Here is a 23,208-nt window from a genome sequence, read left to right as displayed (position 1 = left end):
AATGTCAGAAGTTTCAAGCAAGCAGTCACAATGATGGATAACACTGCTCAAGTAATTGGAAGTGCTTTCAGCACTACATAAATAAACATTTTCCAGCACTGATATGTATTGGATTGGCAAAAGTTAAGCAGCTGTGTAAGACAGATCTGACAAAGATCTAGAGTGCAGAGCAGCCTGAATATGCAATCCTCATTATGTTTGATTCCAAGATTTAAGTATGTTATATATTTTGCCTACTGTTTCCATACTGTAGCTCAAAATGTCTTCTCTGCTTCTCCCCAGTCCTAGAAAGAAGGAACATAAAAAAGTAAAACTTCAAATAAATAAATAATTAGCAGTTATATTGTCATTACCACAAATATGAGTATTTATTAGGAAATTACCTGAGTTCATTGAAAATAACTTTTGGCATATCACTGCAGCTGCTCTTGTGGGGCAAGATACACTCCAAGTATAAATCAGTTTTGGAGAAAGCTGCCATGGAGTAGAGAACAAGTCAGGCCATTCATTGCCACTTTATATATTTATTTTATATTAATTTTGTCGCTTTTATTAATTTTTGTCACTTTATTATATTTATTTTATAGTAATATTTGGCACTACTCAGACTATTACATTATTTTGACAGGTGTATTGAAAAACATCCCACTTCATTTCAAACTAATTTCATTAATCACTTTTTTTTCTTTTAGTTTTGAAAATATACAGTAGCTGAACTATTTTAAAGTGCTATAGGACTTCATTACATTTTTCCTGATTACTACCATCTCCTCTACTATTGGGCTGCCATTGGAACCATTGTGACTTTAGTGGATTTCATTAAAGAATAAGGTCCAATTTTGTGTTACTGCTATGAAAAATACTTGAAACAAACAAGTATGAGGAATGGATAGATTTAGATATAAGTCAAATGATTTTATTAATTCTTATTCACTAGATCTGATTCATATTATTCACTTACATGAAATAAACTTCCCTACATTCTTGGCTTTGTTATCCCATTTATTAACATCCTGCCATTCGGCATTCCTTTTTGATAGAGTAAACCTTTTGAGATTTACTAGATTTTCCAAATTGATGTCCACATCTCTCACTCATGTAATTATACCAAGTGTACAACCCAGCAGCCAGTCCCAGTGGCTCAGGTGTCAAGCGGTCACCTCCAGTGCCCCTTACCTGACATTTGAGAACAGCAGCGTGTCATTTGTCATTCCCTCATCTCCTCCCTTCCCAAGGCCCTTCTAAAATTCTTCAAATCTGTTTCCAGTCTTGACTAATTAAAAATACTTTGTGTTCTCTGCAAATGTCATCACCTCAGGGTCCTGGTGCTTGGAAAAGAATCAGCTTATAGCCTATGTTCTTTCTAGGCATCCACTCCTGGCCACTATTGAAACACCAGGCTAAAAATATTTTTTTTCCAACAAGAACAGTTATTCTTACAGTCACCCATTGCCACCAATATCCTTGGTCATAACTTGTTTCACCAGATGAAGTAGGTGAGACCCTGATAGTGTGTGTCTGCAAAAGGCTGCTTGGCAATGTAAACAGGGAAGCTGTGATTCAGCAGAAGCTCCTTGTCTCAGCAAATGCATAGAAAACACAGGACCATCTCACCAAAACTCATAATGACCTTAGGCCATGCTCAGGAAATCATATTTACTGAATTCAAACTCCAAGACAAAACAGAGAATATGCAAAGGAGTATTTGAAAATAGGCAGAATACACCCACCATGAAAAAATGTCAGTCTCACACAGTTCCAGTTTAGGCAATATTTTGGTTGCAATATTACCAAGCAGACTGACTGTTGGAGGAATATATTCTTTGCAGAGTTGTTCAGATTGTTTCTGGAAACAAATTAAAGGGTAAGAAATGATGATTTGATGATTTGATTTTGAGTGGAAAGATTACATCTGATCTATATGCTCTCCATGCAGTCTTGTCTCTGCATTTCTGTATGTGCTATCTGCAGATGATCAGAAAATTGAGGGGATTGCTACATTCTACTAGTTAAAAAGAGATATTCTGAGACTTTTAAAATTAAACTGTTCCTCACTCATAAGTAACTAATGTAAGTTATGTAGGAAACCTTTACCCTTCATCGATCTATCATATTAATGACTATGAAAATTATTAACATTCCACAAAGAGCTCTCATGCAGTTATTACTCAATTTATTTGTAAAACCTTATGCAATTTTTTGCTTGCAAATGTAATTGTTCTGTTGAGGTTCCAGACCTGAATTATCTGCAGTTTTTACAATAAGGTGATGGAAATACAATATTCCACACACTTGCCTTCCAGGAAGAGCTGAAAACACTTCATGCTAACAATAATCTTGGCTCACATTAATCATGATAGAAATCAAAAAGAGCACTGTGGTAATGGAAAATGAAGAAACACACTGGATAATTCCCTGCTTAGAGGGTTATTTCTCTAAACTAAGAGTGAGCTTTTTTGATGATTTATTAAAAACATGTCTTTGAGTCTTGAAAAATGGATAATCAGATTGTTCTGGTGCTAGGCATAAAATAGTAATTAATACTTTAGCTAAGCTGATGCATTTCTTTTTTAAAACACTATTTGTGTTGTACATTGTTTTATTGCAGTTGTGATAAATGATACAAAGTTATATGAATGGCAGCCTTACCTTGCAAACCAAATCTATTATCTGCAACAGTCACATTTTAATAAATCATGCCCTTTATTTTTTTAAAGCTGCACTACATATTTATAACTGTCATTATTCACCTAAATTAGCAATTCTTTCTGACCTCCTGTGAAATCTATGTTTGTGTTTTCCCAGATTTTTTGTCAGATAGGTGCTTACTTGTACATACAATGTCATATTTGTGTAGAAGCTCTCCATAGCAACAAATGAGCTCTTGAGGGTAAGAAAGCAGTGAAGTTCAACTTTGATTTACAAAAATGAATCAATCTTGTCCACTTTTTTGATAGTAACTTTGATAAGATTTATAGTTCAGCTCTGTTGTCATTCTCTTCTCCTACAATTGTCATAGAAAATTTATCCTTATCCTTCAGAGAAGTACTGCTGTCTGGAACTCCTATGTGTACCCAGGTACACCAGCCTCTGTGCTGGATGTCTTCTTCTTATCATCTGCCTGGGACAAACTTTGAAAATTCAGTGATCTGCCACCGAGGAGTGGCACCTATCAACTGAGCTGTAGTTGGGAGGTCTTTTTCTGCCAGCACTAGAGCTATTTCTCCTCTTCTAATGGGCACCACCTAATTTTCCTTCCATGCTGCTCCATTTGGATGGTGGAAGTTGTCTTGTCAGGTACTCCTCCCCTTGCTCCTCTGAATTCAGAACCTGTCAGAACATAATTCTCATCAGTGTGGAGGAGGAAAGTAACTTTGCCCAGGAAGGTCCCTATCTGAGAACTACTAGAACAACCCCAAATGATGTGCTATTTCACATTTAAAACTTGTCAATTTTAAAGATCTTTGCTGCTGCATTTCAGGATCAATTTTAGTAATTTCTTCATAAGAAAACATAAAGTAGGCATAAAAACTTTTTAATATAGTGAGGCAGAGTGAGTGAAGTTCCTAAATTTCACTGCTATCCATTTTATTCTGCAGACAGGTGCTCCTTTAGGTATGATCATCTTTGTTTTAGTCCCTTCAGGTGTGTCTCTGTGAAATAGCTATATGTCACACTTTCATGCTATTTCCACTATTTCCATGATCCTGTTTTTCACCTTCCTCTTTCAGCCTGGTTGTAGACTTATTCACTTTCTCTATTTCCTCATCATCATCCCAAGAATTTCCTGGAATTTCCTTTTAGGACAATGGATTGTCCTAAAAGACCAACCCAACTAGTACTAGAGGAAATTATAAGCCTCCAATCTTCTTGGTGGTTAGCTCACTAACCAGTGAGCTTGTGTCCATTTTGGATTTCATTCTGAGACTGAGCCATCCTTTTGCTTCAAGTTAAGAAAAGAATTGTCACACTACAAAAATACTGGGAGCAAAAGAACTTGCTTGCACTAAGTGGTTGCCTCTAACTTTCATCCATACTCTCCCTGACAGATTTGTATTCCTGGTGTCTATTAATGGTGGGATAACTCACTGGAAGTTCAAATGCTCTGTCTCTGGCAATAGTTGGAATTCAATATATTTGATAATTCTACCTCTCTGCCATTAAGTTAAAAGTAATCAACACATTCTAAAGTTATATGCCCAGCTCACAGACACAAAAGAGCACAGGCAGCATAGCAGGATAAGTCTTGTTTCCTTAGAAAAACAGGATATAGTTATCTATTCCCCTTTCTCTTGTACAAGATAAATTTCTTTCTCTAATTCCCCCTTGCTATAATATAGAGCAGATAACTTCTTGCTACAGGTCTTTAAACCTTCAGTTGAACATACACCAGAAAACCACAGAGAAATGCTCACTACTTTTAGTGACAAACTTGTTCAGATGTTATAGAAAAAAAAGGCGAGATTAAGCTAGTCAGGCTGTTCTTTTGGGGTTTTTTGAGATGCTTATAGGATAAGCAGTGTTTTTAAATTATTATCCATACCCTGTCTCTCTAAATCCTAAACTCTCTCAGCTGCAAAGAGCTATGACCCTTCATGTGACCTCTCAGAGTTTAACACCTATTGTTTTCTTTATGCAATTTTTTATCCTAGCACATTATTTTTTATAAACATTATTCATCATACCTCTGTTTTCAAGCATATCACGCAATCAAAATCCCCCAGAACATTTTTTCTATATCACAATTCATGAATAACAGTATTTTTTACCCTTTTGAAGCAAAAACACCTGCAAAAAATGAAAATAATTTTCCAGTATGTGAAAATATTGCAGCATTTTGTATTTCATTAAAATTATAGGCAGACAAGTAGTATTTTTTATAATTTTTGCATGATTTCACATAGTGGTTAAACTCAATTTTTTACCATTTTCCCTCAGGTCAGGTTCCAGTTACCTTTCAAATGGTACAGGGCACCTTGACTTCCCAGGACGCAGAGGAGCAGGGTAAGTGGGTGGCTGTGTAATCCTGCTGTTCTCTAACTAAGACTGCAGTGTAGGGAATAGGAAACACAGTGGGATTTTTTCAGTGTGAAAAACCTGCTGGTGAAAGTGTTCTGCCAGACAACAGCAGCAGCACACACAGGGCTGAGTCTCTTAGAGGGTGAACTTGGCTTTGTTGTCTCCTCTGGACTTGAAAAATATCACTGGAATGAATGGAGTCTCCCAGGATCGTGACAGCAAAACTAAGGAGTGGGTGCTGGCCTCTGGGTTTTATCAGGGTTTTCAAACCTTCCTGTATTTTCCACAAAGTCCCCTAAACATGGACATTGTTCTTGCCAGTCTTGTTGGCTTTGGCAATGTTTGGCTGTTATGCCAAAGCAATGTCGAAGCATTCCAGAGAGGAACACTAAAACAAGCAAAATGCATGTCATTTCCTGGTAGTAAACCAGAGCTTTTTTGTATCTCTTTAGCTTTAACACTTTGATAATCTTTGATCAATTCTCTTCTTTTTTTCCTTTTGCAAGAGTAACATTCAGCTACTTCATTGTCAGAAAGTTTATGATCAGATAGGAAAAGGCAGTGCTAATGAATTGCTTACAACAAATATAATACTACTGAAACTATCAGCAACAAAAATAGTTTGTGATTTGAGGCACTTCTGCAAAATTACTATTAGATTCTCTTTACTGTAGGCCAAGTGAGAGAATGTCAGACTTCTCATTTCAAATATCTGATGCAATTACATGCATTTTCTTCTTCCTGAAGCTTCCTCCTTGTGTGAATATTTGTACTGACTGTCCTTCACAGTGGCTAACACAGAGTTTCTAGTTTTGCAGCTTTACATAAAAGTACGGTTAGGATTTAAGATATGCTATATTTGCCAAAAATCCAATAGTATTTTCCCATAAATACATGAAATCAAGCACTTCCTGAGCTGGATGTCTAGTATGTGTGTGCCATCATGCTATTTATATTACTGTGCTCCTGTTAATGAATACATAAGCATATGTTTTGTTTCAGATAAGAATCAAGCTGATAAATATTTATCTAACTATCCTTCATGCTTAGGCTGTCACTCCAGTAAAGAAAAGCAAAGCAAAGTTAAATATTGTGTATAAGGTGCCACCCTTTGCCTATTCAGCCCCTCCCCTGTTCAGGGCAAGGACTGGAGATGCAGTTATGACAATGCTTTGGAGCTCTGGTTTCTGACTGATATTACTATAGCAAAAATAGAGACACAGATATCAATTCTGCCAAACACAGACATGTAGCTGGTGGCCTCATCTGCTGGCCACAACAACAGAAATGTCTGGCCACAGACTACAAAGATGGTAAGAATAAAATGAAGAAAGCACATGAGAAATCAAGTGGAAAATCCTAGAGATCACAGAGTGGGGGAATGGTGAAAAAACCAATAAATGTTTCAAGCATACCAGGAGCAAGAGGTCAGTGAGAGATATAGAAATGTTCTTTGAGAAGGAACAAGTAATTTATTGACACAAAAAAATATTTCCTAGGCAGCACACTATTTCCAAAAATTGGTCCTTTTATCTATGAAGTGGGATGGAGAGAAGTCAGAAACAGTCAATGACATTCTTGCAAGGATGAAAAGGGAGGAAAGTAAAAATTCAAGCTCTGCAAAAGAAGGGATTAAATATACATCTATTCCAAGAAAATCTAGTGTACAATAAAATATTAAGTATGATAGGAAATTAGTCACATCAGTTGGATGTGAAAGGATTTTTTTAGTATGTAAACCATGCATTTGGATTCTGAAGACCAAGAGCATGAAATGAAGAAGTACCACCTTTAGTTTCATCATCCAGTGTATTCATTGTTCTATGACTGTGAGCAAACTCTTCCTTGCTGGCATGGATTTAGGCCAAGGAAGATACTATAGCCTCCATTCTGCATAGTGAACAGCCTGCTTTTTATGAAATCTGATGTTACTGTTCGAATGAAGGATGTTGAGTGATTGACAGATGCCGAATGCTTTTCTTCCACATTTTGTGTCATCTTCAATGACATCATATCTGTGTGTATGTGCATGCTGCATTCTTATGTGGGTGTGGGTGTGTCTTTGCATTACCATAAGGAACAGGAAAATTTCTCTTTGGAAACAGGAGATGCTCAGCAGTAACCTGATAGTCTAAACCATCAGTGAATATGTAGGACCCCTATTCTGCCTGACCACAAGTTTGGATATAGGCTTCCTATCTCCCACATGAGTGTCCTGGGCTATTAGTTCTGCTGTTGTAGACCTTTTTCATTCCCAGCTGATCGAGGTTGTATCCAACCTTTATTATATCTGAAGAAAAAGAGAAAAAGGTCTCCAAACTTCCCACTGTCAGCATGCACCAATAATGTGCCAAGGGGTCCAGGTTCATTCCTGTGTGTTTTAGTATGTGTGCACAGTGGTTTGTGTTCAATATGTTTAGAGCCATAAACAAACATACAGTGGATCACTGTTTCTAGCAGAGATGTGAAAGACTGGAGCATCCCAGGGAAGCAGTTCATACCTGCATCTCTCAGCTGCCACAGCCATGTTGTCACACAAGATCAAGCTGAAATGCCGCTTGCTTTGCATGGAACCCCTGCTGGAGACCTGAAAGATCCTCTCTAGCAGCAATTTAGCAAAGAAGCTGCACGTTCCAGCCTCTGAACTCAACAGGAACCATAGTCCCAAGCAGTTTGTTATTCATAGTCATATGTAACCAAGGGTTTCTTTGCAATGTGTGCCTACACCCTACAGTTTTTGGCATTTCTGGGACATTTTCACAGAAAGGTAGGCATCTGATGTTACATCTGCTTCCTCTGCACCTGTCTGTGCATCCTTTGATATCTATAACTGTCTGAAAATGAAGATTTTCTCTCCTCTCTTGGCACTGCAACAAATCCTGGTGCTGCAATTACTCCTCTGCGTGTCATGAGAGGTGCTCACTCATGCTCAGTGATAAGTTACCCTTGGTACTCAGTGAAAAGTTACTTGTGGTACTCAGTGCAAGGAACCTGGCAGACAAAGAAGAAAGAGGGTACTGAAAGCACTCTCAGGGGGAGGCAGCTTTGCCAGATCAGGGCAAGGTGGGTGCTAAAAATATTGGAATGGGCAGAACACATACACGTAGATGCGAAAATGCAGGTACCTCTAGACCAAAGGAAGGTATATGTTATAAATTTGACACATCAAATCCTCACCTAGCATGGTGTGCTTGATAATGGAAAGGAAATTTACAGTTAATTGTGAATCACAGCAGTCATGTCCCACTTTTGCTTCAACTATTAAAGATGGATGAGTTAATTACCACCTATTTATCCAGCAGAAATATTCACAATATAAAATACTCTCATGGAAAACAAAGTCAGCATGGTTTCCACCTCCTGTCCTTAATGCAAGAGAATCAGAGAATTGTAGGCTAGACCACGTGATCAATAATTGCCAAAGTGGAATAAAAATACAGCCAGAAAACATGACTATCTGCTTTGAAAGTTTCCATGAAAACATCTCTCACAGAACTGCAAAGAAAAAATATTCAGAGGTTTTTTGAGTGGGAGACAATTTTCCAAAAATACTGTAATTTTACAGTAATTTTGCTTGTGGAATAACAGAAATTTGGCAAAAAAAGTTTTTCACAAATTTCACTCCTTACTTCATCTCCATTGATTGCATAAATATGGTCTTTCAAGTACAAAATAGGCATGCAGCACCATTACCTGGTGGCCAAGTGATCTCACAGAGGCCACCACAACCCGGGGGTCACCAAGCAGTTGAAGGCAGGCACAGACTCAGCATCCCTGAGCCAGCTTTGAGTTCAGGCCTGATGTTGACACCTACATTACACTGCCACTCTTGCTGTTTCCCAGCCCTCAGACTCTATGTACCAAATATCTGGGCAATAAATTAATATTTTCACCTCCATGATTGCTATGATGAGGGAGCTTAAGGTTGGTGCAGATTTGATTCGACCAGACACCTTAGACCTGTGGTATTGTCTGATACCCCTGTCAAAGGGAGGAATGATGAATCTGACTCCATGTTCTTAGAAGACTAATTTATTATTTTATGATACTATATTATATAAAAGAATACTATACTAAGCTATACTAAGGAATACAGAAAGGATAGAGACAAAAGGCTAAAAGATAATAATGGAAACTCGTGACTCCTTCCAGACTCCCAACACAGCCTGACCGTGGTTGGTCATTATTTCAAAACAATTCACATGTTGGATAAACCATCTCCAACCACATTCCAAAGCAGCAAAACACAGGAGAAGCAAATCAGATAATTATTGTTTCCTTTTTCTCTGAGGCTTCTCAGCTTCCCAGGGAAGAAATCCTGGGCAAAGAGATTTTTCAGAGAATATGATGGCGACACTGGACCCACCTTGGAGAGGAATTAATTTGTTAGCTCAACTCCTGTGCTGGGATAAATGGTTGAATCTCCAGTGATGCCAGGGGGATTCAGCCACTCACACCAGCTCAGGAGCTGCCTTGCTGGGAGCACACCAGTGTGCTCTAATGAGCTGCTTTGTAACAGCAGCTGCACTGAGATCCAGAGAAGAGCCTTCCATGGCCTGGGCACAGGACTTTCAGCTGAGTTCATCTCAGTGGGAAGTATTCCTCTGCATATCTTCTGGTACACATGAAAGAGCATAGCTACCTGTTGTTTTGTAGACTGAGCATGAAGAGAACTTTATATTGCCAACAGAAGGTGTGAGCATTATTTCCTTTGAAGTTGAAGGCAGAACTCTAGACTGCAGGAGCAGAAGTATCAGGAGCATCATTAGTAACTTTGCTGTTTCTTCAGCACATAGTTGAAAGGCTTCTGTCATGGCAATTTTAAAACATCCCCTTTGAAATTATTTTAGATATCTTTTTTGCACTTAACCTTACAGTTTTTCATCTGCCTTTTTTCCCAGTTCAAACTGTGAAGTATTCCCTTCATTTAAGTTCCTTATATTTATTTCCTAATATTTAATTTTGTAACACTGATCTGGGCTTGGTTTTACAAAGTAAAATCCAAATGTGTGAGAACTATGTGAGTGAGATGACTGGATAGATAGGCAGATAGACATATAGACACTGGGATTTTCTGTCCTTATAGCAAATCAAAACCTGTTTAACTTGTCCTATTTATTTCATACTGTTTGTATCTCCTTGTCAAGGAAGTAACCTTTTTTTCCTATTTGCTTTGAAGGTGATATCACAGAGCAGTCTAAATATCAGAAATAGAGCTGTACCCCAGCAAGTGCCAGCTGAGTAAAATCTTAGGCCATTTTGCACAAAACAAAGTAGAAATGTTGATAGCTTTAAAACACAGTGGAACTGATGAAGACACAGGATTCTAAGTGCAGATAAACCTTCTGGACTTGGGCCTATTTATGTATTAGTAGGAAATGAAGGCAGCCAAGAACCACTCTGACTTGTTCATTGCAAGGAAAAACTTCTGGTTTCAGGTATTCTCATGATAGGAAAAGACAGAGACATGCTTTTGAAACCACCACGTTGTCATCTCAAGTATGGGGGAGGGTTTGTGGGGAACAGGAGACATTTCTTGTAACCAGTGGTGCTTTTATTAAATACATGTTGTACATTCCAAATGGCTTCAACTACCTGTATGTCAGCAGTAATAAAGTATTTCTTTAGCACTTAATACAAGAAGTTCTTTGTATTTTTAAATCAGAACTGATTTCTGGAAAATACTTCATGGATAGGATAGGTCAATGTACAAAAGCATGCATCTCCCTGTGAATTATTTTAGTCCAAGGGTGGGTAGGAACAGAAATTTGCAGGAAAGCTCTGCTCTTCCATACCTGCCTCTCAACAACTCTGGCTTTTTTCTTGGCTTCTCTGCAGTCTGTGAGCAGTGGGTGATGCTGAAGGAGACAAGAGAGAGGTCAAAACTCGTTCCACCTTGTTAATGCTGTGGCAGAGCCTATTTCAGACAAGGTAAAATCTGAGCTGACCTGCTGCTGCTCTCAGTTGCACCTGCACAGAGAAGGGAGCTGGTCTCAGCCTCTCTCATACACAGACACACATAAAACTTCATGGAATGGCAGTGGGAAGCACCTAGCTCTCATTAAAAATCGCCCTCCCAGCCAATTTTTCAATGATCAGCAAAACCCTCCTTCTTCTCCTAAGAAAGAAGTTCACCTTCCAGCAGGAACAGCTTCCATCACAAGAGAATATTTGATTACACCTCTACCCTGGGCCTAACAAGAAAATAAAGAAATAATGACAGAAAGACTAAAAAGTACTAGGTCATGCAGCAAGGGCATGTGTTGACCACATAAATTAGGACTGAATGGCAGACCTTTGCCACTTCAGCAGAACTCTGCCAGAAAAATAAACCAAATTGCCTGTATTTCATAACAGCAACAGTAGTAAAATTCATGGCAGGGATTCTCATCCAGCTGTGCAGAGGCAGACCTAAACTCCCTGAAGCCATGGCAATGCCTCCACCAATACAGCTGGGTTTGAGTCTGCTCTAGGAGAAGCAGGAGAGGAAACAGAGCAGAGGTTGCCTCTGATGATCAGGAAAGGGCATGCAGGGCAAGGGCAGGATTGCTGTACTTCTGCCTAGAGCAACCTCTCCCATGTGTACCAGGACAGGAAAACCAGCATGGAAAATTAGGCACAGTGACATTAGGGGTTCATCACACACTGAATCTCTATCCCAGCTTCAGCCTAAGAAGCTGCTTCCCCATGGCTGTGTGGCCCCATGCAGGAGTCCCCCTCTTCCTGGGCTCAGAATGGACTGCCAAATGCAGGGGTCCAATGTGTTTTTTAATGAGAACTATAAAAGGGCTTTTCTTTAATTTACTACAGCATCTTGTTTTTCTAAATTCACAGTCCTGTAGGTTTCATGTTAGAAGAAATGAGGAAAAAAACCTAAATGAGTAATGCAGCTTTTAATACAAGCATCTGGTCCTGCAGACTTGCTGAGTGGGAGGAGGAGGATTTTTCCATTTTAAATAAAGCAATGATTATAAAAACATGACAGAAGTGTGTCTTCATATGGGAAAGCCTGTCACCTTTATTATTTCTGCTGGCAGCAGTGACTAGATGTATTTTCTGAAACATAAGCCTTTCACTCACAGACATAGCATGGAAGTATTTCTCTCATGAAATGAAAATAGAAAGCCAGAGGTAGATTCAGATTGTATTGGGAGAGGCTGTTAAAATAATCACTCATTTCCACCTTTATTGTTTGTCACAGCAACACACCTTGGGCCAGGCCCCTCTTTTACAGAGGAAGGCTATGATCTTTCAGAGCAAAGAAGATTATTTTTTTTTTATGGATAAGTACTTAGGTAAAGCCTTCAATAAGCCAGGTTTTGTGCCTTTGAAACTGATCTTTTTATTTAATGTTTTTTGCATCCAGAGGTCCTTGCTGATATTTCATTATTGAAGATGTGTGAGAAAAACTCTTCACTTTTTTTCACTCCATTTCCCTTTCAATAAGAATGTCTGAAAGTTCTTACTCTGGTCTACTGAAAAGAAGAAAAGAAGAAGTGAGGATAAACAACATAATACCCAAACAAAAAACCAAACATACAAAACCAGGAAAAAACACATCAAATCCCAGAAATTATTGCTGATAAAATGCAGGGATAGTGAAGGAGGCAGAGAAATTATAATATTCCCAAAAAGAAAACAGCTGGGTAAGGAGGAGAGACATGATTCCACCCAGGCCATAGTCCTACAAGATATCCAGGATGCAGAGAACAGAGTAATGCTACTGTCCAATCTGGAGGTTGGTTGGCTCAATTTGACCAATTAATTTGTGATAACTTCACTCAATAGCCAGAATTAGTTTATGATAGTACAGGTCATCAGGTTTCAGTGCAAAAAACACAGAAGAGGGTTTCCAAGCAGGGCCTGGAAGTCGTTTGCCCTTCTCACCAATGGCCGATCTAACTACAGAATGACAGAAATAATATTCAAGTATGGATGGTCTCAGGTGGAGAAGATAACTGGCCTGATTTTGTCACTGCTGGGCAAACATTCTGACCCAGGGGGATATACAAGATGGAAGAGGTGGAGGCTTCTAATTTTCCTGTTATGTTTAGGGGGAAAGTAGTAGCCATAACCACAGTTTGCACAGAAACTGATAGAATGGTGAATGTGAAAACAAGAGGAGACCCACGTGTTTGATACATCCCAGGAGGTACAGGCCTGAGGAGTGAAGGTGAAGATCAGCAGAGGTTCAGGGGCAGCTGCCTTAATTCCACCTACATTTCTTGGGTGCCCATCTCTATTATCAGGTTTGCCCCTGCCTGGCTTTGCCCACATTCCCACACCTGTGGAGCAGAGGAAAGAGAATGCCAAGGGCAATTCTGATGGTTGGCTCTAGCAGGGAAAGGGATAGGACTTACTGAGCTATAGTGAAAAAAAAAAAAAAAAAAAAAAAAAAAAAAAAAAAAAAAAAAAAAAGGCATTTAAATGTAAAGATTCTAAGAAATCACTGAAATGAGTCATCAATTCTGAGGCCAACCCACTCAGCAGACAAATGCCAACTCACAAGCATGGAGATGGACAGCCAGGCAGACAGAGCCTGTGCACTTCCAATGCAAAATCTAACTCCCAGCCTTCAGAGAAGGGTCTAGCAGCCAGTTACAGCAGTAACTGAGTTTTGTGGTGCTCTGAATCCCACTAGGGTCTGAGGGCTGCTTTGCGCTGGTTATTGCCCAGCAGGTTTGATGGGAGACACAGCATGTCTCAGAACTCTGAGGATGCATACAAGAGGTGAGCAGAAAAAAGCTCCTTTGGTGTGGTAGGAAGAAGCATTGAAAAGAAAGTTTAAAATCAATATTTAAAGCAAAACAGATGCTGGAGGTCCTGAAGGGTAATCCATCCATTTTTCTTGAGGAAATGTGTTTTGAGAAGAATTTAAAAGGAATTAATTATGATCTTGCATGCATCTTGGTGGGAGAAATCCCTAAGCCAAACCACTTGGGTGCAGGCTAAGCTGCAAATTATGTTCATTCAGACCCATGTTTTAAGAAACAAAAGGGAATTTTGGGTGCCATTCTTTGTCCTTCTCTCTTTTTCTGCTGGTCTCAGGCATACATTGAACGTTCACTCTCCAAAACAAAAAAAAAAAAAAATCAACTGTCTCTTGGTGGATAGTAAAACTCTCTAATCACTTATAGAAACACAGGTACAATGTGGCTGTGAGGGAATGCAGTGAGAAAAAGACTCAGTTTTTACTTCTTTTAGGGTTATTTCTGCATCCATTAGGAATCATCTGGAGTTAGCAAAACTCACTCAGGTCACAGAGAAGACATCATAAAATCACATTTTCTGTGTGTCATCATACTTTACTTTCAAGTTAGCCTGGTTTTGGCCACATTATGATTGGATAAAATATAGTTATTTTAATGATAATAGATAATATGCCTAATTCAGTAACACAGTCTTCCTGTGCAGGGTTTTCTTTAACCTTTGTAATTTGTTCTGTCACCATCACTTCCATTATCCCTACTGAGAATCATACCCTTTTCTAAGAATCTCTGTAACAGTAAGAGGTCTGTGGATATTACCATGAGACAGACAAAAGCAAATATGGAAAGACACTATAATGTCTCAGTATGCTTCCTACAATTCCATATTCTTGCAAGTCTCTGGTACTCAGAATCATACAATCGATCACAGAGCCCAGCCATTAACCCTTGCCAACCCCCATGTCCCTAAATGCTAAATCTACATGCCTTTTAAATACCACCAGGGATGGTGACTCCACCACTCCCCTGGGCAGCCTATTCTAACATTTAAAAACCCTTGCAGTGAAGAATGCTATCACAATTTCCAATCTGAACCTTTCCTGGCACATTCTAGGGCCATTTCCTCTTACCACTTGTTACCTGGGAGAAGAGACTGACCCCCACGCACCTGTCTTTCACTTCCTTTCAGGCAATTGTAGAGAGATATAAGGTCCTTCCTGAGCCTCCTTTTCTCCAGGCTAAACAACCTCAGGTCTCTCAGCTGCTCCTCACAGAACTTGTGCTCCAGACCTTTCCCCAGCTCTGAGGCCCTTCTCTGGACTTGCTCCAGCCCCTCAATGTCTTTCTTATAGTGACAGGCCCAGAACTGATGGATTTGATAGGGAAAAAAAAAAAGCTATATGTTTATCAACATCTTAACTTAATTGATAAGCAAAAGGTATGTTGTTCTGTAGGGTTTTTTAATCCATCCTCATGCAGGAGTGAACAAACTCCTGTACAAAGTACTTTGAACAAAGCACACAGAAGTGGCAGCATCCAGAAGGCCTTACCTCAAATCCAGGTTGTACAGCCATGCAAGCTCAGTCCTCCTGGAATTAATAAGGTGTTAGTGACAGTCTGGAGTGGAATATGAATTTTCAGTGCATTCACTTCCCTGAGCATTCCTGCACTTTACCCACCAAAGATGTCCTTACACTTTCAGCCCAAAGTGTGTCCCACAGCCTTCTGTTAACAGTTTTATAATATAACTGTTCACACATTATTTTCAGCTGCAGAAACAGGTACTTCTTCATGCTGAACTGTCAAGGAATAACCTCAAAGTTAACTTAAAATATAAGGGATGACTTGGAAAGGTTCTCTCCTAAGGCAATATCTCCTTAAATTAAAAATAAATAGGATTGTTAATGCACAGAAATTGCATGGCATTGTCTTCTCAGCAAACACTTTATTCCAAAATAAATCACAATATTTTGAAATGTTCAGCCCATCCTAAAATACTTCCTGGAAAAAAATACTAGAATAAAAGCATCACATTTCGGGATGCAGGCAGAGTAATTTGGGGTTATTCTTGACAATATTAATGTGGTTGCATCAGAAACATCATTTTGAAAGGGCAACAGAGTCTTCTCTCAGAAATTATATCTACAGGTTGCTGTAAATACAGGTTGCTATATATGAGGTAGTTTTGAGCTGGAACATCCTCAGATAAACTAGGAAGCTGGGCAAATATTATTTTGAACTCATTCAGCCCAATCTGCTTCTTGTAGGCTCCCACACCACAATCATCAGTAAGGCACCAAGGGCACACACTCAGATTTGCTCAGAGTTAAGGGACCAGTTTCAGAAGACTGAAATTTAATGTAATAGAGATGAAGACCTCAGAGGATTGCAAGGGCTGACTACCTAGAAACAGAAAACCCCAAAACAATGTGGTCTTAAGGTTTGTTTAAATTGACTTTAACGACTCTTGCTCTCAAACCAATAAGCCTGAATGAGCAGTTGCTAATTAGTGTGTCAGTGTCTTAGCTGATTGTCTTTCCTGGGACCACAGTTCAAATAACCCTGTGACTTTTCTTGCACCAGGAGAATGGGTTTACAAAGTCTAATTAGGGCACTGAACAGCTGATTGTGACAAAGAGCCCAACATAGCCTGCTTGTTTTATAAATATCATGGGAGGGTTTCTAAAATTCTCCCTATTAGTACTTCTCTTTGGGAAAGTAGTTCCACCAAAAGGAGACAAACACAGAAAGAAGTGCGAAGTGTCAATGTCCAAGCAGTTTATGGTTTGGGAGCAGGCCTCTTCTCCATGTGTTATTTAATGAATGAATCAATTTGCTTTCCTCTTCAGAGAAAAATTAAAAAAGGATTTCATCCCACTTAATCAATATTAGTCAATAGTAGTCTTCCTTGGTGAAGCTAGAAGGCAGTTAACATTCACACACCTCCCACTATAATTTTATCTTCATACAGATAAAATAAATTATTTGTAATGATCAACTTTCCTCCCCCATTTGAACACCATGGTCTACCTTTGGCAGAAATGAGCTAATTCAAGCAACTAAATTGCTATCAGTAAAATAAAATTATGATCTCAACAGCAGAGGATGATGTCTGGTACATGCAGGATGATCTATCTGGTACATGCCCTCTGATGCAGCGGGGTGTGGCCTTAAAGTCAGGTGTCGGGCTGGCAGAAGGGCGGCCAACACCCAGCTGCAAATGTGTGAGCACCCCTCGGTGTCAGAAGGCTTCGGGCTGTGCTCACAGTGGATGGAATCGCTGCTGGCCCACAAGAGTAAAGAGTCCGGACGCTCACTGGGGACTTGTCAGATTTACTGTCAACCAGGGAGTGACAGACACCCAGATGTTGAATCGAACATGTCTGCCAAAGAGCGACCTCAAAAAAAGGGGTGCAGTAGGATTATAAAGGGGGGAGGAATTCATGGGGGGGGTTTACAAGGAACCAATAGGGGAAGGCAAGGGAGTGGACTTAGGATAATGGGCATGAGAGAAAATCCAATAGAAACAATGTAAAGGAGGGGCCCTGGAGCCACAGCCAATCAAGTCTCCCTAAGCACAGAAGATTCTGGCAAACTAGGAGGAGAGGGGAGTGATTGACTGGGCCCAGGGAGGAGAACAAATTCACATATAAGGAAACCCAGGGGAGGGGAAATTATATAACAGAGAGGATTGACATAAACTGAGGCAGGAGTAACCAAGGTAACCAAATGACAGACCATACTATGGCGGGAAGAACTGGTGAGGGCAGAACCATTGCAGAAAATGGGGGAACAATTACAGAAAATAGGGGAGTAACTAAATAACCTAGCAGAACACATTACAACACTCTGAGATTAGAAGGGCCATATATTTTTATGGAGTTTGCTTGGTCAAGTTTTGGTACTGGGAGTGGTGGCATCTGTGAGGTTGTTTGACACTTCTCCCTGTCCAGTGGAGCCAGTGCCAGCCAGCTCCAAGACAGACCCACAGCTGGCCAAGGTCAAGCCCAGCATCAACAGTGACAACAAATGTAAGAGGGAAAGTTACAGCACAACAGCAGCTGCAGGCAGAGACAGGAGTGAGAACACGTGAGAGCACCAGCCCTGCAGACACCAAGGTCAGTGAGGAAGAAGGGGAGTAGGTGCTCCAGGAGCTGGACCAGTGATTCCCCTGCAGCCTGTGGTGCAGATGCTGGTGAAGCAGCAGTGCCCCTGCTGCCCTTGAAAGTCCATGGTGGAGCAGAGATCCATTTGCAGTGCATGGAGGGCCCCCTAACAGAGCAGGGGGATGCCTGAAGGAAGCTGTGACCCTGTGGGAAACCCACACTGAAGCAGGATTCTGGCAGGACCTGTGGAGAGAGGAGACCACACTGGAGCAGTCTTGCTGGCAGGATGTGTCACCCCATGTCACCCCATGGGGGACCTGCACTGGAGCAGTTTCTGGAGGCCTGCACCCTGTGCAAGGGACTCATGATGGAAGAAGAAAGGCAGCCCATGGGAAACCCCTACATTGGCAAAGTTTGTGGAGGACCCTCTCCCATGGGAGAGAGAGGCAGCTAGAGAAATATGAGAGTGAATTTAGTTCTAGAAGAAGGGTGAGAGACAAGTATTTTAAGAATTGGTTTTACTTCTCACTACCCTACACTGATTTCATTGGTAACAAGTTTAATTAATTTGCCCAAGCTGAGACTGTTTTGCCCATGACAGTAACTGGTGAGTGATATCTCCCTGTTCTTGTCTCAATCCACAAGATTTTCATTGTATTTTCTCTCCCTTCTGCAGCTGAAGAGAGGAGTGATAGAGCAGCTTTGGTGGGCACCTGTTTTCCATGAGGGTCTACCTACCAATAAAGTTGTTTAAGGAATTGTATTTCAATAAATACAGGGGTTTTTTTTCTGTAATATCAGCAGAGCTCTTCACAACTGTGGAGCCTAATCCATCTACTTTTGTGCAAAGTGCCAAAAAGAGCATGACAGAAGAGACTGGGGGACAGAATAATTCAGATTCTTTGGCTGTCACACCTGTACTGCAGACCAGAATGAGATGTTTTGATATTTCATTGGTGTGGATAAAGACTGCCTAATCTCCTTTCACAGTGTGCAACTGTTTATACACATTCCGCTGACATTTCAGTGGTACTCTTTTTACTCTGCAGTCCCAAATGTCCAGATCTGTGAAAAGCACATTATCTCATTCTAAAGTGAAGTTTAACTTTGAGAAAAAAGGCATTCTAGAATAAAAACCAATAAATACCTAGAAGAAACACAGGGAAATCCAGCTATTAAGTTTGCTTTTGTATCCTATCGATGCATTTTTCTCTGGTAGGAGTATATTTCTGCTACTCATTTTATCAGTTTCTCTGCTCAGCTTTCAGGTTCTATAAAAATATTTATGACTTCTTTTTCTTCTACAGAATATTTTATTGATCTTATATTAAACATGATATAATTTAGAGCAGAGCTCAAGTTTACTCACATTCTCAGTATGCCACATCCTCATCGCTGTCCTATTTTCCTGCCCCTTCCCTCTCCCATCATAGACACAGCTTGTTAAGAGCTAGGGATTGATGTCACCCTCTGTTGGCATTTGCAGAGTAAAGTACCCAGGAATATAATGTTTTTTCACAGTGCCTTTTTCTCATCCTTATGGATCCAATCCGTGTGGTTTGCTACAATCCAGCTAAGCCTTTGTGCTAATCCCCCTTACAAGCATTAGCAGTGTCCAATATAATGAGATCATTTCACTAAGTGAGGTTTGGGGTCTTCACAGAAAAGCCAGAGATGAAGCTCATGGGCAATCTCTGTACAGATGAGATCTTTCTTTGATGGCACCACCTCTGATCCCAGAGAAACACTGTGGGCCTCCTGATCATTCTTCTTCCCAATCATATCTATATCCAACAGGGCAAGCTCAATTCTTAACATTACATTATAACTTCTCTGCTATAATTAATTTTTTTTGTTGCACTCCTGCCTGAGTGATTTCCTTTCTAACTAGATATTTCAAAAAGAGGAAGAAAAATGATCCTTGAATTGCAGCTACATTGCTGGCTTTATGAAGATACATGGTACAGCCAGAAAAACAATGACTCCCAACTTGAACAGCCTACTCTGAAACCACAGATATCAAGCAGACACTGTTCAAAATAAAATGATAAATTTTTAGCAAGGGGGAAAAAATCCCACCTCTTTTAAATCATAGAAATTAATTATTAGTGGTCAACTACATCCTTTCATCCTATTCCTGTTTGCTCCTAGGAATGGAGAGGAAACAATTTTAAAAAAAGGCTGCTGAATTTCCTGTCAAGGGTAAATTGACTTTGTTTTCATGTCCTGAGGGCTGTTCATGGTGATATTGCACACTGCATGTCTGTCAGTGACACTTCAATTGTTGGGACTCCAGTAAGGCTTGACATTCTTTAAATGCCCTGGAAAATGCTCCAAAACTGCTCTAATCTTACATCTGCCCAACCTGCAGAATGACTTTGGAAGTACTTCACATGCATTTAAATTAATTAAGGGCCTTCGCAAAGGAACTTCAAGGAAATTTAACAGTGAAACCAACAAATATTTGGCTGAGCTACAGACCCAGAACCAGACCAGTCTTTGCTATTTTGGCTCACAAAGTTTTGCAGAGCCAGACAAAGCAGATATCCTCCACCTAGCATGGAATACATACTCGGGCCTTAATTCAACAGATTCACAAATTTAAACCTTTTTTAACACTGTCTCCTTCCGAGGGATCTGTATGTAGAGTTTCATTCTGTGGTTCTTGACTTCCTCTTCACCTTTTTCTGTATTCCTCTTATCCCTTGCTTGGGAAAGGATATGATGAGCAATGACATTTTAAACCCAGATTATTCACAGATGTTGATTTCTCAGGGACAGAAATGCTCTTGCTACTGCTAGTGTTCCTCCAGTCGACATTGTTCTGATGATTCACAGGCTGTTTTAGTTCAAATTCAATCAGTGGGTGATCCTCTGTGTTTGGGATCCCTTGGTTTTAGTGGGGGCCAGGAAATCCCCATCAGCTGGCAACCCTTTGAGTTCCATCAAGAGTATGATCCCATTGTTGTTGAACACTTGTGAACAAGTAGACCAGATACTTTGCCTGCACTTTTTACATAGGTGACTTATATGATTTAACTTTGTCTACCCACACCTACCTGACTCACAACCAAAAAAAAAATTACTCCAAACTGAGATTGTCCTGTGCTCACAGTGAAAGGCCCTTTGAACTTGTTCAGAGCTTCATCCTTTGCTTCATTTCTGAATATATCTGCACCATTTATCAGCATTAAACCTGGAACATGGGACAAAGCTGCCACTTGTGTTTCAATTACATGTGCTTGAATATCTAATCTTTTACAAATACAGCTGCCTGTTCCTTTGAGAAAAACAACACTGTCTATGTCTGGCTTTCTTGCCAAAATGGAATAGTTGAGAGAAATGTTATGTTAAACATTTGTCAAACCAGGTATCACAGAGGAGGAGTACCAACTTGTGTGGGCTTTTTTACTCTGAAATTTCCTCAGGATGGCAAGCCTACAGTCCCAAGCAGGTGTGTTTACTACACCTATGCTAGGCCAGATAGATAAATCTACTCTACTCATGTGCTGTTGACTACTATTTTTTGTCTTTTGCCTACAAAAGTTTAGTTTATTCTTGCCCTCCAGAGACAAGTTTCTTTTGTTGCTTTCACAGTGTTAAAATCAGTATTCTTAGAGTATTTTCTCCCCTTATAACATTTCAGGTGTACAACTAGGAAAACATGCTATTCCAATTTTCTGTTGTTCAGCTCCTTGGCTACTGGGTGAAAGGGACAAAATCTGTTTTTATACTAACCAGACTAAGGGAGTTCATTTTCATCTCTCAAGACAATGGTTTTTTATTTCTTTCTTCCTTTTACTGTCTTACATAGATTGTGGGAGAGAATGAGAAGGAAATTTAATATGTTGGGTTTGTCACCTGAAGTAATTAATCATAACTCTACAAAGCCCAAGGGACTTACTCCAGTTTGCACCAACATTGCAGCCAGTGTGCTAGAACAGTTTTCTGATTGTTATCCTGTTTTTCCAGCATAACTGTCACATCTTTGTTTTATAATAGTTTGCTATTATCTTCTGGTAACATCCATTGTTCGTTACACATTCTTGAATACAAGCAGAGGAATGGGGTTTTCTTTGTCAAAAAAACCCTACTAAGCAGGTGCCAGTATATATAATTCAGAAACTCTGTAATTGCTTTTAAATAAAAAGTTATCACTAACTCATGCATACAAAACCATAATTTCCAAATAACTTTAATTGTATGTTATAAAAAAAGACGAGGAATTACCATGTTGAGAATTTATTCTAGCCAGTGCTCAGGGCTTTGGAAACAGCTGGTTTAAGTTGTGTAAAGTAAGACTAATGTAATCTATACAGCAGCAATAAAATTTTTTTTGTGGGTTTGCTATTGACTTGCAATTATGATGTTTTTTGTTTTAATTATTGGTTATAACCCCAAACCTCAGACCTGTGCAGAAACGACTATTGATATGCAAAGGCATTTGCTGTCAGGAGATAAGCATAGTACCTAAACATGGAATAACTCTTCCTCACCTCTAGACTTTGGGTAAGTTTTACCCTAAAATTCATACAGACTGGCACTGCTGATGGAGGCCTAATCCTCTACTGACCTCAGTGCAGATATTTGTCTGAACTTTTTTCTCTGTCATGACAGAACTTGTCTTAAACTGGAGATGTGAAATGGGCTTGTGTATTGCAAGACAGAGAAAAGACCTGCTCAGGTAATTTCTTCCTGTTTGATATCTGCAGTTATTTCATCTATAAGAGACAGCAACCAGATTTTCAAATGGATCACTAGGAGGACACAAAACATTAATTTTAATTTTAACTTTAATTTTTAAATTTTATTTTATTTAGTTTTAGTTTATAGAATTATTATTTTCTCTCTGGAGCTCAAAAAATATTTCAATTAATATTGCCCAATGCACACATAGCAAGCTTTACATGACAAAATTTGCTGTGACTGATCTGACCCAGGAAGACACTATTCCAGGTGAGGAGAAAAGTCCAGTCCCAAATCACACTAATCCAGAGCAAACCCGTGCCCAGTGCAGAGCAGCAGCCCCGTGCTGGGATGCAGCGTGCAGGGGATGGCCCTCCCATTCTCTGCACTGCCTCAAGAGATGTGTGCCCTCACTTCCACCTGCACAGCTGCTGTTCCTCAGCACAGCAAGGGGAAAGGGATGGGTCCAGTCCAGGCTGCGCACCTCATTCCATGGACTCAGCTGTAAAGTTAATCTCCCAGGAAATTCCATTCCCTGTCACAGGAGTGATTCCCTCCTGTGCCCCTTGATGATCCTGCCCCCAAGATTCAGCTGGTGTTAATTTGGCAGCACAAGCCCAGGAAGAAATGGGAGAAAGAGAATCCAAGGAGCAATATTTGAAGAACATGGCCACTGTTACAGAGGGTAC

General features: G+C 39.9%; 1 protein-coding gene across 1 annotated transcript in view; it reads left to right on the top strand.

The window, feature by feature from the left end:
• Positions 1 to 23,208, top strand: part of ST6GAL2 (ST6 beta-galactoside alpha-2,6-sialyltransferase 2) — a 169,166-nt gene that overhangs the window by 56,804 nt on the left and 89,154 nt on the right. Inside the window, exon 2 of the mRNA XM_058825438.1 lies at positions 4,939 to 5,004. The gene's annotated coding sequence lies outside the window, so the exon portion shown is untranslated. The remainder of the gene's footprint in view (positions 1 to 4,938; positions 5,005 to 23,208) is intronic.

This window comes from Ammospiza caudacuta, chromosome 2 (assembly GCF_027887145.1).
Source record: "Ammospiza caudacuta isolate bAmmCau1 chromosome 2, bAmmCau1.pri, whole genome shotgun sequence".
Classification (NCBI taxonomy): domain Eukaryota; kingdom Metazoa; phylum Chordata; class Aves; order Passeriformes; family Passerellidae; genus Ammospiza; species Ammospiza caudacuta.
This window is presented reverse-complemented; position numbering and strand designations above follow the sequence as displayed.